Raw genomic sequence first — 14,918 nt, 5'->3', positions numbered from 1 at the left:
CTGCAGACTGAAAGAGAGTATTAAGAGCTACGATAAAGTTACCCAGGAGACGTAAAAGTTTGCAGCACCTGGTATTTCCAGGAGGTCTCACATTCAAGTACTGACCAGGTCCTGCCCCGTTTAGCTTCCGAGATCTGACGATATCATGCGCATTCAGGACGGTGTGGCCGAAAGCCGAGAGGCACGGCTGCATGATGTCTCTTTAAGGCTGGCGGGTATTGACGGAACTTACAGCAAAAAAAAAAAGAAAAAAGAAAAATGGAGGGAAAAATATCAGTGCAGCAAAGGGTTTTGAAAGTAGGCGGGTACGTGTACAATTCTTCAATAATATCTCCTACAGACTGAAAGAGAGTATTAAGAGCTATGATGAAGTTACCCAGGAGACGTAAAAAGCTTGCAGCACCTGGTATTTCCAGGAGGTCACCCATCCAAGTACTGACCAGGCCCTGCCCCGTTAGCTTCCGAAATCTGATGAGATCGGGCGCGTTCAGGACGGTGTGGCCGCAAGCGAAGAGGCCTGGCTGCATGATGTCTCTTAAAGGCTGGCGGGTATTGACGGAACTTCCAGCAAAAAAAAAAAAAAAAAAATGGAAAATGGAGGGAAAAATATCAGTACAGCAAAGGCTGTTGAAAGTAGCCGGGTACGTGTACAATACTTCAATTATATCTCCTCCAGACAGATAGAGAGTATTAAGAGCTACGATGAAGTTTCCCAGGAGACGTAAAAAGCTTGCAGCACCAGGTATTTCCAGGAGGTCTCCCATCCAAGTACTGACGAGGCCCTGCCCCGTTTAGCTTCCGAGATCTGACGAGATCGGGCGTGTTCAGGACGGTGTGGCCGCAAGCCAAGAGGCCGGGCTGCATGATGTCTCTTAAAGCCTGGCGGGTATTGACGGAACTTCCAGCAAAAAATAAAAAATAAATAAATAGAAAAATGGAGGGAAAAATATCAGTGCAGAACAGGGTGTTGAAAGTAGCCGGGTACATGTACAATTCTTCAATTATATCTCCTCCAGACTGAATGAGAGTATTAAGAGCTACGCTGAAGTTACCCAGGAGATGTAAAAAGCTTTCAGCACCTGGTATTTCCAGGAGGTCACCCATCCAATTACTGACCAGACCCTGCCCAGTTTTTCTTCCGAGATCTGACGAGATTTTGCATCTTCAGGACGGTGTGGCCTCAAGCCAAGAGGCCTGGCTGCATGATGTCTCTTAAAGGCTGGAGGGTATTGATGGAACTTCCAGCAAGAAACAAAAGAAAATAGAAAAATGGAGGGAAAAATATCAGTGCAGCAAAGCGTGTTGAAGGTAGCCGGGTACGTGTACAATTCTTCAATTATATCTCCTCCAGACAGATAGAGAGTATTAAGAGCTACGATAAAGTTACCCAGGAGACGTAAAAGCTTGCAGCACCAGGTATTTCCAGGAGGTCTCACATTCAAGTACTGAACAGGTCCTGCCCCGTTTAGCTTCCGAGATCTGACGAGATCGGGCGCGTTCAGGACGGTGTGGCCGCAAGCCGAGATGTCTGGCTGCATGACGTCTCTTAAAGGCTGGCGGGTATTGACGGAATTTCCAGCAAAAAAAAATAAAAAAAAATAGAAAAATGGAGGGAAAAATATCAGTGCAGGAAAGGGTGTTGAAAGTAGCCGGGTACGTGTACAATTCTTCAATTATATCTCCTGGAGACAGAAAGAGAGTATTAAGAGCTACGATGAAGTTACCCAGGAGACGTAAAAAGCTTGCAGCACCTGGTATTTCTAGGAGGTCTCCCATCCAAGTACTGACCAGGCCCTGCCCCGTTTAGCTTCCGAGATCTGACGAGATCGGGCGCATTCAGGACGGTGTGGCCACAAGCCGAAAGGCCTGGCTGCATGATGTCTCTTAAAGGTTGGCGGGTATTGACGGAACTTCCAGCAAAAAAAAAAAAAAAAAATGGATGGAAAAATATCAGTGCAGCAAAGGGTGTTGACAGTAGCTGGGTACGTGTACAATACTTCAATTAAATCTCCTCCAGACAGATAGAGAGTATTAAGAGCTACGATAAAGTTACCCAGGAGACGTAAAAGCTTGCAGCACGAGGTATTTCCAGGAGGTCTCACATTCATGTACTGACCAGGTCCTGCCCCGTTTAGCTTCCGAGATCTGACGAGATCGGGCGCGTTCAGGATGGTGTGGCCGCAAGCCGAGATGCCTGGCTGCATGATGTCTCTTAAAGGCTGGCGGGTATTGACGGAACTTCCAGCAAAAAAAAAAAGAAAAATAGAGGGAAATATACCAGTGCAGCAAAGGGTGTTGAAAGTAGCCGGGTACGTGTACAATTCTTCAATTATATCTCCTGGAGACAGAAAGAGAGTATTAAGAGCTACGATGAAGTTACCCAGGAGACGTAAAAAGCTTGCAGCACCTGGTATTTCAAGGAGGTCTCCCATCCAAGTACTGACCAGGCCCTGCCCCGTTTAGCTTCCGAGATCTGACATGATCGGGCGCATTCAGGACGGTGTGGCCACAAGCCGAAAGGCCTGGCTGCATGATGTCTCTTAAAGGTTGGCGGGTATTGACGGAACTTCCAGCAAAAAAAAAAAAGAAAAAAAGAAAAAAGAAAAATGGATGGAAAAATATCAGTGCAGCAAAGGGTGTTGACAGTAGCTGGATACGTGTACAATACTTCAATTATATCTCCTCCAGACAGAGAGAGAGTATTAAGAGCTACGATAAAGTTACCCAGGAGACGTAAAAGCTTGCAGCACTAGGTATTTCCAGGAGGTATCACTTTCATGTACTGACCAGGTCCTGCCCCGTTTAGCTTCCGAGATCTGACGAGATCGGGCGCGTTCAGGATGGTGTGGCCGCAAGCCGAGATGCCTGGCTGCATGATGTCTCTTAAAGGCTGGCGGGTATTGACGGAATTTCCAGCAAAAAAAAAAAAAAAAAATAGAAAAATGGAGGTAAAAATATCAGTGCAGGAAAGGGTGTTGAAAGTAGCCGGGTACGTGTACAATTCTTCAATTATATCTCCTGGAGACAGAAAGAGAGTATTAAGAGCTACGATGAAGTTACCCAGGAGACGTAAAAAGCTTGCAGCACCTGGTATTTCTAGGAGGTCTCCCATCCAAGTACTGACCAGGCCCTGCCCCGTTTAGCTTCCGAGATCTGATGAGATTGGGCGCGTTCAGGACGGTGTGGCCGCAAGCCAAGAGGCCTGGCTGCATGATGTCTCTTAAAGGCTGACGGGTATTGACGGAACTTCCAGCAAAAAAAAAATGGATAAAGAAAAATGGAGGGAAAAATATCAGTGCAGCAATGGGTGTTGAAAGTAGCCGGGTACGTGTACAATACTTCAATTATATCTCCTCCAGACAGAAAGAGAGTATTAAGAGCTACGATGAACTCACCTAAAGGATTATTAGGAACACCATACTAATACTGTGTTTGACCCCCTTTCGCCTTCAGAACTGCTTTAATTCTACGTGGCATTGCTTCAACAAGGTGCTGAAAGCATTCTTTAGAAATGTTGGCCCATATTGATAGGATAGCATCTTGCAGTTGATGGAGATTTGTGGGATGCACATCCAGGGCACGAAGCTCCCGTTCCACCACATCCCAAAGATGCTCCATTGGGTTGAGATCTGGTGACTGTGGGGGCCAGTTTAGTACAGTGAACTCATTGTCATGTTCAAGAAACCAATTTGAAATGATTCGACCTTTGTGACATGGTGCATTATCCTGCTGGAAGTAGCCATCAGAGGATGGGTACATGGTGGTCAAAAAGGGATGGACATGGTCAGAAACAATGCTCAGGTAGGCCGTAGCATTTAAACGATGCCCAATTGGTACTAAGGGGCCTAAAGTGTGCCAAGAAGACATCCCCCACACCATTACACCACCACCACCAGCCTGCACAGTGGTAACAAGACATGATGGATCCATGTTCTCATTCTGTTTACGCCAAATTCTGACTCTACCATCTGAATGTCTCACCTCTTTTTCCTATTTGTAGTGGAGATGAGTGGTACCCGGTGGGGTCTTCTGCTGTTGTAGCCCATCCGCCTCAAGGTTGTACGTGTTGTGGCTTCACAAATGCTTTGCTGCATACCTCGTTTGTAACTAGTGGTTATTTCAGTCAAAGTTGCTCTTCTATCAGCTTGAATCAGTCGGCCCATTCTCCTCTGACCTCTTGCATCAACAAGGCATTTTCGCCCACAGGACTGCCGCATACTGGATGTTTTTCCCTTTTCACACCATTCTTTGTAAACCCTAGAAATGGTTGTGCGTGAAAATCCCAGTAACTGAGCAGATTGTGAAATACTCAGACCGGCCCGTCTGGCACCAACAACCATGCCACGCTCAAAATTGCTTAAATCACCTTTCATTCCCATTCAGACATTCAGTTTGGAGTTCAGGAGATTGTCTTGACCAGGACCACACCCCTAAATGCATTGAAGCAACTGCCATGTGATTGGTTGATTAGATAATTGCATTAATGAGAAATTGAACAGGTGTTCCTAATAATCCTTTAGGTGAGTGTATATGTATGTATGTGTATGTATGTCCAATTGCTTTGACAATACAAATGAAATGAATTGAGAGAGAGAGAGAGAGAGAGAGAGAGAGAGAGAGAGAGAGAGGAATATGAGCTCCTAAAAAACATTTGTTTTTATACATAAGCGGATTTAATTTGTGATTTACAAATGAATATATAGCACTATAAACATACACAGAAGACATGGAATAGAAATTCAGAAGAAAAAGTATTCAAAAAATAATAATTTTAAGAGAAACACAAAAAGAAGAAAGCAGAGAGACAGTTCAGGAAGAAAAGTCAGAAAAGAAAAGCTGAAGACAAGAATTGGAGGTAAGAGACAAATAATTAAACAAAAAAATATGTATTAATAAAATAAATAAGCATTCTCAGTAGTTGACTCAGCCAATGAAAATGCAGAGCTCCGATTTGAATAGAGTGACAGTAGGAGAGAGCCCAACTGCCACTGAGACTGATAGAAATCTATCGAACAGCAGTCTGACTGCAGAGCTGCCTTTTGAAATCCGATACCCTGAAGACATTCGCTCTGCACAGGCTAAGAAGGACTACAAACAAGCTGTGATGAGAGCATCTCCTGAGACCCTCATCCTAGACTACACCGGTAAAGGAGAAAACAGGGTCAAGAACAATCTACTGTTCTACACCGCCTTTCACAAAACCCTGTGCCAGACATACCCCAATAACAACAAGAGGGGCATTAGCAGAGGCAGGCAGATCTCAGTGCTGGTAGAGAAAGACACAGACAGTGTGATGCTCACTTTTAATGTATACCACAACGGGACCATCATGGTGCAGGGCAGCGAGAGCAGCCTGGACCAATTAGCTCTCGGCTTCCACACCTCAAAGCAGCAGACTGAGGTAGAGAAACAAGAGCCAGAGCCGGCCACCCTGCAGTCTGCCCCCAGCCACACGGAGCCAGACAGTGCCCCATCTCCCACAGACTGCCCCCCTGTCTCCCCAAAACTCTCCAGCAACATTAAAACACTAAAGGAATGCCTATCAGTGCTGGAGCTGGAGTTTGCGGAGTTCAGGGAGCAGACCTTGAGCACCCTGGCCCAGACCTCCTTGTGTGATCAGCTCCGGGATGAGATGCACAGACTAAAGATGCAGCACAAGGCTGAGATCCATGAGCTGAGAGCAGCAGTGAGAGACCTGGAGGAGCAGAGCCAAACCCTGAGGACGGAGCTGCGCAGAGCGAGGGAGGAGCTGACCTGGACACCCCAGCACAGCTAGCTGAGGAGCCTGCAGAGCCAGCTGGAGGAGCTAAGAGAGGAGCTACACATCACTGGAGCACAGAGACTGCACTGCACTGACCCCACAACACCTCCAACCCCTGACGCACCCACTGATCCACCCACACTCCCCACCACTCCTGACACACCCACTATCACCAGACCTGCCACTAATACACAACCCCCTGAAACGCCACTCCCCCAAAACACACCCGCTGCCCCCACCACTCCCGACGCAAACCCGGAGTGGCAGGTCAACGCAGAGGTGGTCATTCTGAGCGAATCCAATGGGAAGTTCCTGGTTGAGAGGCGCCTCTTCCCTGGGCGAAAAGTGAAAAAGCTTTGGTGCTCCACAGCACAGAGAGCCCTGGAGCTGCTCTCCAAGAGGAGGCTTTGCCAAGTCAAACACATCCTCATCCACACCGGCACTAACGACCTGAGTGCCCGCAGGGGCGATGTGGCCTCAGCCCTGAGACAGGTAGCAACGAAAGCCACAGAGGAATTCCCAACTGCCAAAATTTCCATCTCCACACTGCTGCCCTGCACAGACGTGCCCCTGCACATCATCCAGGCCATCAACGCAGAAGTGTCCCGAAGATGTGCCCTCCTCCCCAACGTCCACCTGGCACACCACTGAGACATCCAGCCACATCACCTGTATGACCACGTCCACCTCAACAAGACGGGTGTGAGGATCATCTCAAAGGTCCTCAAGGACACAACCCTGGGCCGAAACCCCACACACCCCCACCTCGAGACCAGGAGCAAACCCCCCAGCCCCCGGCCACATCCCCAGCCACCGGCTCCACCCCAGCCCCAGCCCCTGAGACCCCGCGGCCCCATTCCCCACCCCCCCATCCCCAGAGGGCCCGTCCAGCACAGCAGAGCGGACAGCCGGGGACCAGCACAGCCACACAGCCACGCAGCAGCGGCTTCCAGAGCCTGGAGGCCCGATGCTGCCCAGCTGGCCCAGATAAGGCAACTCCTCAGTGTCATCTGTTCCACACTGCTGAGTTAACTGAGCCTCAACACACATATATATGGTTGTGGAGATGGAGAGTAAGAAAAAATGTGATTTAATTATTCTGATATTTTGATGCAAACATAAAATCTTTGAGTGATTATTATGTATATCCATATATAATTATTAATAGTAATATAATATCAGTTGTAGACCACAAATTAAACTTTCTTATGTAGAAGAGACAAGTATAATAAAATATATTAACATGTCCTTTAAAATAAGCAGTTGGAATATGCAGGGTTTACGCTCCTCAACTTTTGGAATGAAGAGCACAGGCCCTGAACTGATCAACACTGTAAATAGTTCAGATGTTTTCATTCTTGTAGAGACTTGGTGCTGTGCAGATATGTCTATACACTGGATGGATACAATGGATACAGGGAGCTGATTGTGCCCTCCTATAAAAAACCCAAAGTCAGGTGTGGCAGGGCCTCGTGGGGGATTATCGTGTGGTACAGGGAGGAGCTCCGAGCAGCCCTATGCCCAGTACAGAGAGGAGACACACACCTGTGGATGAAAATCAGAAAAGACACCCTACAAAATAACACAGATATATACCTATGTGCAATTTATATGCCACCCGCAGACTCCCCCTACTATAATGAGGAAGGCTTTCATGAGCTTCAAAACGAAATCTGCCACTTCCAGACCCTGGGCTCTGTACTGCTGTGTGGCGATCTCAATGCCAGGACTGGCAGAGAGATGGACTACATCAATACAGAGGGGAACACACACCTGTTCGGAGACTCCCCGCTGTGCCACACACACACCTCCACACTGACACAGCCACGACAGCGTGGTAAACAAGAGCAGGAAGCAGGTAGTGCGCCTATGTAAAAGCCTGGGTCTATATATCATCAATGGCAGGACCAGGGGGTACTCTCTGGGGAGATTCACATACTGCTCGGCTCTGGGCAGCAGTGTGGTGGACTACGCCATAACTGACCTGGACCCACAAGCCAACAATGCGTTTATAGTCAGACAACAATCTCCACTATCAGACCACAGCCAAATAACACTTTACCTAAAAAGATCAGCGCAGCCACAAGTCAGAGCCAAACTTCCCACAAAACTGGTCTCCCTGCCACCCAGTTAGAGATGGTCAGAGCCCAGCACAGAGAACTACACAAGAGCCCTGAATAGTGATGAGATTGAAAACATGTTAGACAGATATCAATCCTCACACTATCAAATAAACCAAAACGGAATAAACTCAGCCACCAAAACACTGAATGAAATATTTGAGAGACTGGCTTTAAAATCAAACATTAAAACAATTAAAAACCAAAATATGAAATCGTCTAAAAGAAAAAAAGAACAGTGGTGTGACCAGGAGTGTGAAACTTCTAGGAAACACCTGAGACATCTCTCCAACACTAAACACAGAGAGCCCGACAACCAGGAGGCTCGCCTCAGCTACTGCCAGGCCCTGCGGCACTACAAGCAACTCCTCAGTAAGAAAAAAGACCACTATATGGGCAGAATAAATACCCCAAAAACAAAAAATGAAATACCAATTCAAAATGGAGAAATCTGGAAAACACACTTTGAAAAACTTTACCAAAATGTTGAAAACAATCCAAAGCCAGAACAGGTTAAAATATTAAAAAACCTAAATAAATTGGAAGAAATCATTAAGAATAACCAAAATCCCTTAGATAACCCATTTACAATACAGGAACTAAAACATCAACTCAAAATCCTCAAACCCAGGAAAGCCAGCGGCCCCGACAGCATCAGCCCTGAGATGCTGAAGCACAGCAGCCCGCAGCTGCAGGAGGCTCTGCTCAAACTCTTTAACCTGGTGCTGAGAGCCGGGTGTTTCCCTGAGGTCGGGAATCAAGGATTGATCACCCCGATTTTTAAAAGTGGAGACAAATTAGACCCCAATAACTACTGGGGCAGCTGTGTGAGCAGTAACCTGGGGAAGGTGTTCTGCAGTATCATCAACGCCCAGATACTGGCCTTCCTTACCAAGCACAGTGTCCTGAATAAGAGTCAGATTGGCTTCCTACCAAAACACCGCACAACCGATCATATTTACACTCTACACACCCTCATAAATAAATATACCCAAAACAATAAAGGAAAAATATTTGCCTGTTTTGTAGACTTTAGAAAGGCATTTGACTCAATCTGGCACAAGGGATTATTTTATAAACTTCTACAGAGTGGTGTAGGGGGTAAAGTTTATGACATCATTAAATCAATGTATTCTGAAAACAAATGCGGAGTTCAAATTGGCAACTCAAGAACAGAGTTCTTCACTCAGGGGCGGGGAGTGAGACAGGGCTGCAGTCTGAGTCCAACACTGTTCAACATCTACATCATCGAGTTGGCCACAGTGTTGGAGCAGTCTGACGCCCGCAGCCTAACTCTCCATGACACAGAGATCAAGTTCCTGCTCTATGCAGACGACCTGGTGCTGCTGTCGCCCACAGAGCAGGGGCTTCAGCAGAACCTGGCGCTGCTAGAGCAGTACTGTCAGAAATGGGCCCTGGCAGTCAATCTGGACAAGACCAGAGTTATGGTTTTCCAGAAAAAAGCCCCATCTCAGGGAAACAGGTACCGCTTCACTCTGGGCAGCACTGGATTAGAGCACTGCACCAGATACAACTACCTTGGCCTGACCATCAGTGCGTCAGGGAGCTTCAGCCTGGCTATAAACGCATTAAAAGACAAGGCACGCCGGGCATTTTATGCCATAAAGACACAATTTGGGAAAACAACAATACCAATAACTATTTGGATTAAAATATTAAACTCCATCATCCAACCAATCCTGCTATATGGGAGCGAAGTGTGGGGTCCCCTCATGAACCTCAATAACAACAATTGGGACAAAAGCCCCATGGAAATATTCCACCTAGAATTTAATAAAAACATCTTACACGTACACAGAAACGCCCCCACGGCTCTGAGGCTCACAGAGCCCGAACACACAATGACCAAAACAACAACAATTGGGAAAATTGACATGTACCTGAAAAGCAAATACACAAAAGATTAGAGACACGAATTAGAATTACAAAACAAATTGGAATGCTACCGGGCCCTGAATAGAAACATTACATTGGCTGAATACTTAAAAATCCAAAATATAAAAGAGAGACAAAATCTAACTAAATACAGGCTCAGTGACCACAGCCTCGCCATTGAAAAAGGCCGCTACAGAAAATTCTGGGTTGCCAGAGAAGAGCGGCTGTGCAGCCAGTGTGACCTAGGGGAGGTCGAAACACAGGCGCATTTCCTGCTGTCCTGCCCTAAATACACAAAAATCAGGGAGACATACTTTAAAATATTAAAAATGCATATCCCTGAGTTCAGCATGATCCCCGATTGCTGCAAACTCCCCGTCCTGCTGGGAGAGGAGGAGCGCACTGCCTTCTTAGCAGCGCAATATGTATCCACCTGCCACAGCCTGCGAGACAGTGTGTAGACACCAGCCTGTGGCACTCCATTTGCAAAACAAAATAAAAACAGTGATTTTTCTGATGTCATGACACAAATTTTGATACAAACAACAAATATGGTTTATATCCTACTTAATTTTATTTCAATGTGTACTATATTTGTTCCACTGAATCTTGTATTGCAATGTTTTGTCTTGATTGATAGAACATTTGTATCTGCTTTGGCAATATTGTGATAGATCATGCCAATAAAGAACCTTTGAATTGAATTGAAATGAATTGACAGACAGACAGACACACGCACACACACACACACACACACACACACACACACACACACACAGAGCCAGCCAGCCAGACAGCCAGCCAGCTCAGCCATGACATCACGAGCCTCTCTCAGCTGACTGCTATGACATCACAGAGCACGTACATTCCATTGCTTGCCGTCTGTCAACCACTCAGTCACTGCCAGCCAGACTGGCTGGCTGGCTGGATGGGGGGGCTGCTTGCTGCTGCTGCGTATCTTAGCAAGCTAATTTGCCTGACCGGCCTTCCTACTCCTATGCCCAAATGCCCACCTAAGCCTCGTTTGTAATGCATGTCATTGTATTTCAAAAAGGAATCTGGAAATAGTAAACCTATTTTCTTTATTTGAATGTATTAAAGATCACATTTTATTACATTTTCTTTTTCTGTACTTCATTACATTATATTGAGATTCATAATTCTATTATTTATTTTCCGTATGTATGTATGTATGTATTATTGTATGGAAGGAAAGTTAGAAATGATTTTCTCAAACCTGTTTTTCTCTCTTGTATACTTAAGAAAGATAAGGTCAAGCTAGAATGTCAGGAGGCCATAAGGTAGTTTGATTTCTGTTTGTTATTTACGATGAGAACCTTGGAGACAATGTCAAACGGTATGACCTACGTGCCTGTTCCTTAAAACCATGTGTAGATCTATGAACTCTGTTCTATAATGAAATATGTTCTGCTTAGTTAGCCTTTAAGATAACATAGTAATGATTTTCTAGCATGTATGTATGTATGTATGTATGTCCAATTGCTTTGACAATGAATTGAATTGAGAGGGAGAGAGAGAGAGAGAGAGAGAGAGAGACAGACAGACTGACAAACACAAACAGACACACACACACACACACACACACACACACACACACACAGACACACACACAGCCAGCCAGCCAGCCAGCCAGCCAGCTCAGCGATGACATCACAAGCCTCTCTCAGCTGACTGCTATGACATCACAGAGCATGAACATTCCGTTGCTTGCCGTCTGTCAACCACTCAGTCACTGCCAGCCAGACTGGCTGGCTGGCTGGATGGGGGGGCTGCTTGCTGCTGCTGTGTACCTTAGCAAGCTTATTTGCTTGACCGGCCTTCCTACTCCTCTGCCCACATGCCCACCTATGCCCGATCTGCTGTTCACCTGGATCACAGCTCCGCCCCAACAAGGCAGATCCTCCCAAAAATGGTACAAACTGATCCACGTTCCCCTCCACAGAAAGCTTTAGCCCAAAATAAGGGACACATTCTGCCCAATATGTCAGCGCCAACCACAGCCTGAGGGACACAGTGACACACGAGCACCGGCTGTAAATATAATGTAAATACTCGTTTGTAATGCATGTCATTGTATTTCAAAAAAGGAATCTGGAAATGGTATACCTATTTTCTTTATTTGTATGTATTAAAGATCACATTTTATTACATTTTCTTTTTCTGTACTTCATTACATCTTATTGTGATTCATAATTCTATTATTTATTTTCCGTGTATATGTATGTATGTATGTATTGTGACAAACCAAGGGGCAGGGTCATACATGGCAGATATGTCAGGCCAGGTCTGCTGCAAGGTGTGTACTCTAGGGTAGAATACCGACCCTAGGCAACTACACTCCCCAGAAACCCTCAGGCAGCCATTCTAGCACCTAATGTGGTCACTTGGTGTTACTTCCTCAATTATTCACCAGGTATATAAGGCGGGCCTGAGAGAGAGAGAAGTGAGAGACAATAGGGTGAGTTATCTGGAAAACAGAGGTAGCTCATAAGAAGAAAGCCAAGACTTATTTATTCCAGACTTTGTTTAAAATAGAATGATTATGTAAGATTAGTTACAACTCCAGTGTGAGTTAGGTTTTGTTTTCAGATTTGTTTTGTTTGAAGTAAACATACAGGCACAGCCCTGTATTTGCAACCTCCTCCCTGGGTCATGACTGGTTTTTACTCCTAAGAAGATCACAGAGAAGACCCGCACATGTGTACAGCCAAGGCGTTTTGTCACATTTGGTGTAGAATGCGGGCAGCACCTCATGAAACCCAGACTGGCTGAGTGAATTTTTTTATCCAAAAAAAAAAAAACTACAGGCTGTAATAGCCCAACAGGAAGTGACCAGGGTGCAGCAGGTGGCTCACCAGGATGCTATGCGGATGCATCAGGAAGCACTGCAGGTCCAGCATGATACAAATAAAATGTTTAGAGAAGAGCAGGAAAAGGTGACTAAAGAGCTGAAAGAGAGTGTTGAAGCACTTGCAACCAGGATTGGGCCACAGGGGGCTGCAACCCATTCCACTCCCCGCACCAATCACTTTCTGCAGAAAATGACAAAACAGGACGATGTTGAGGCCTTCCTTATGACCTTTGAGAGGACAGCGGAGAGAGGGATGGCCAAAAGATTCCTGGGCAGGGCTTGTGGCACCTTATCTGGCAGGGGATGCACAGAAAGCGTACTTTGATCTGGAGCTGAAGGACGCCCAGGACTATGATAAATTGAAAGCGGAGATAATGACCCGATTGGGCGTGACCACCGCAGTGAGGGCACATCGGTTTCAGCAGTGGGCCTACCAACCAGGACAACCAATCCGAACGCAGATGTTTGATCTGATCCATCTGGCCAGGAAATGGCTACAGCCAGAGGTCCATTCATCAGCCGAGGTGGTGGAGGCCATAGTCCTTGACAACTACCAACGCTGTTTGCCCAAGGACGTTCGACGCTGGGTTGGCCAGAATGAGGTGCTGTCCGCTGACACCTTGGTGGCCATTGTAGAGCGGTTCTATACAGCCGGAGCAGCAGAGCATGTACCGGAGGTTAAAAACTCGTTCCCCAGGCCATGACGAACCAGCGGACCGGGTAAGATGGTTCCAAAGTACTCTGGGAAACATGACGCGCTGGGTTGGAAGAAAAGAGCAAGACTGGGGGGGGCAAAGGTGGGGCCTAAAGCCGAGACTAAGTGTTATAGGGGGTCACCATCACAACCAATTGTCTGCTACAATTGTGACAAAGTAGGACATATTGCGGCCCACTGCCCAGGTAGAGAGGAACCAATGCAATGTAATGTGTGTGATATGGGGAAAGAGAAACCGGTATTTTATGCCTGCCCTGTTGGGACGGATGTTTTCATAGGCGGAGTACCTAATCCAAAACACATGTGTACAGTGATAGTCGATGAGAAAGAAGTGGCTGCTCTACTCGACTCTGGCAGTATGGTTACACTGGTCACAGAAAAATTAGTAGCGACCAACAAGCTGGATAGACATCAGGAGCTCAGTATCACATGCACACATGGTGACACACGCCCCTATCCCACAGCCCTTGTAAACATACAGACAGAGGCCGGGAAACTAGATTACGAAGTCGGTGTGGTACCCAACATGCCATATGATGTGATACTGGGACGATATTTTCCTAATTTTGGAAAACTAGATAGAAAACATAGTAAATTGGAAATGCACACTGAAAACTGTAAGCCAGAAGTTGCCTCGATCCCACAACTAGAGCTAAAAGTAGACCTGGTTCCAGTTGAGTCGACAGTGAAGGTTTTGGTTGGGGAAAATTAAACTGAAAACATAGGGGTGGAATGTAGTGACGTAGATGACCCTATGGAGGGTGAGGAACCCAGCACTAGCAGGGTGGGTGAGAATCCATTCATAGAGACCCCTGAAGCTGACAATGTAGAAGTGTCAGTGTTAGAGGGACTCCCCACTGATTTTGGCAGCGCACAGGTGCGAGATCTCACTCTACACTATGCTAAAGAAAATGTGAAGGTAGTAAATGGGACCCCTATGACTACTGCAGACCCGCCAACAGCTTATCCTTATTTTATGGTAAGAAATGACCTATTGTACCGTGTAAATAAGATAGGGGTGGACATTGTGGAGCAATTGCTAGTTCCCACCCCATTCAGACGAACAGTTCTCAATCTGGCACATGGGCATATCCTGGGGGGACATCTGGGGATGGACAAAACCAAGGATAGACTCCTGAGGAGGTTTTACTGGCCAGGCGTACATGCAGACGTGACAGAACATTGTAGCTCATGTCCTGAATGTCAACTACATGCTCCTAAACCAGCCTTCAGAAGCCCACTGGTCCCTTTGCCCATCATAGAGACCCCCTTTGCTAGGATAGCTATGGATGTGGTGGGACCTCTCCCAAAATCAGCCAGAGGGCATCAGTATATACTGGTTATTTTGGATTATGCCACCAGGTACCCAGAAGCCATTCCACTGCGGACCATGGCTTCAAAAGGTATTGCAAAAGAGCTAATGTTGATGTGTAGTAGGGTGGGGATACCGAGGGAGATATTAACAGATCAGGGCACACCCTTTATGTCTAAGGTTATGACCGATCTGTGTAAATTGTTGCAGGTTAAGCAGTTGAGAACATCAGTCTACCACCC

At 46.3% G+C, this 14,918-nt stretch overlaps 4 non-coding genes and 4 pseudogenes across 4 annotated transcripts; all 8 read right to left on the bottom strand.

Moving 5' to 3' along the window:
* Positions 1-391: 391 nt before the first annotated feature.
* LOC136745753 (5S ribosomal RNA) lies at positions 392-509 on the bottom strand. Its single transcript, XR_010816184.1, has one exon. It is a non-coding gene; the product is annotated as a 5S ribosomal RNA (ribosomal RNA).
* Positions 510-727: 218 nt separating this feature from the next.
* Positions 728-846, bottom strand: LOC136745948 (5S ribosomal RNA). The gene has a single exon (XR_010816240.1). It is a non-coding gene; the product is annotated as a 5S ribosomal RNA (ribosomal RNA).
* A 555-nt stretch (positions 847-1,401) lies between these two features.
* Positions 1,402-1,520, bottom strand: LOC136745812 (uncharacterized; annotated as a pseudogene).
* A 219-nt stretch (positions 1,521-1,739) lies between these two features.
* LOC136745917 (5S ribosomal RNA) lies at positions 1,740-1,858 on the bottom strand. The gene has a single exon (XR_010816211.1). It is a non-coding gene; the product is annotated as a 5S ribosomal RNA (ribosomal RNA).
* A 209-nt stretch (positions 1,859-2,067) lies between these two features.
* On the bottom strand, positions 2,068-2,186 carry LOC136745851 (uncharacterized; annotated as a pseudogene).
* Positions 2,187-2,395: 209 nt separating this feature from the next.
* Positions 2,396-2,514, bottom strand: LOC136745767 (uncharacterized; annotated as a pseudogene).
* Positions 2,515-2,738: 224 nt separating this feature from the next.
* LOC136745886 (uncharacterized) lies at positions 2,739-2,857 on the bottom strand (annotated as a pseudogene).
* Positions 2,858-3,075: 218 nt separating this feature from the next.
* LOC136745942 (5S ribosomal RNA) lies at positions 3,076-3,194 on the bottom strand. Its single transcript, XR_010816234.1, has one exon. It is a non-coding gene; the product is annotated as a 5S ribosomal RNA (ribosomal RNA).
* Positions 3,195-14,918: the final 11,724 nt, after the last annotated feature.

This window comes from Amia ocellicauda, unplaced genomic scaffold (assembly GCF_036373705.1).
Source record: "Amia ocellicauda isolate fAmiCal2 unplaced genomic scaffold, fAmiCal2.hap1 HAP1_SCAFFOLD_93, whole genome shotgun sequence".
Taxonomy (NCBI): Eukaryota; Metazoa; Chordata; class Actinopteri; order Amiiformes; family Amiidae; genus Amia; species Amia ocellicauda.
The sequence above is the reverse complement of the archived record's forward strand: the minus strand, read 5'-3'. Positions and strand labels throughout refer to the sequence as shown.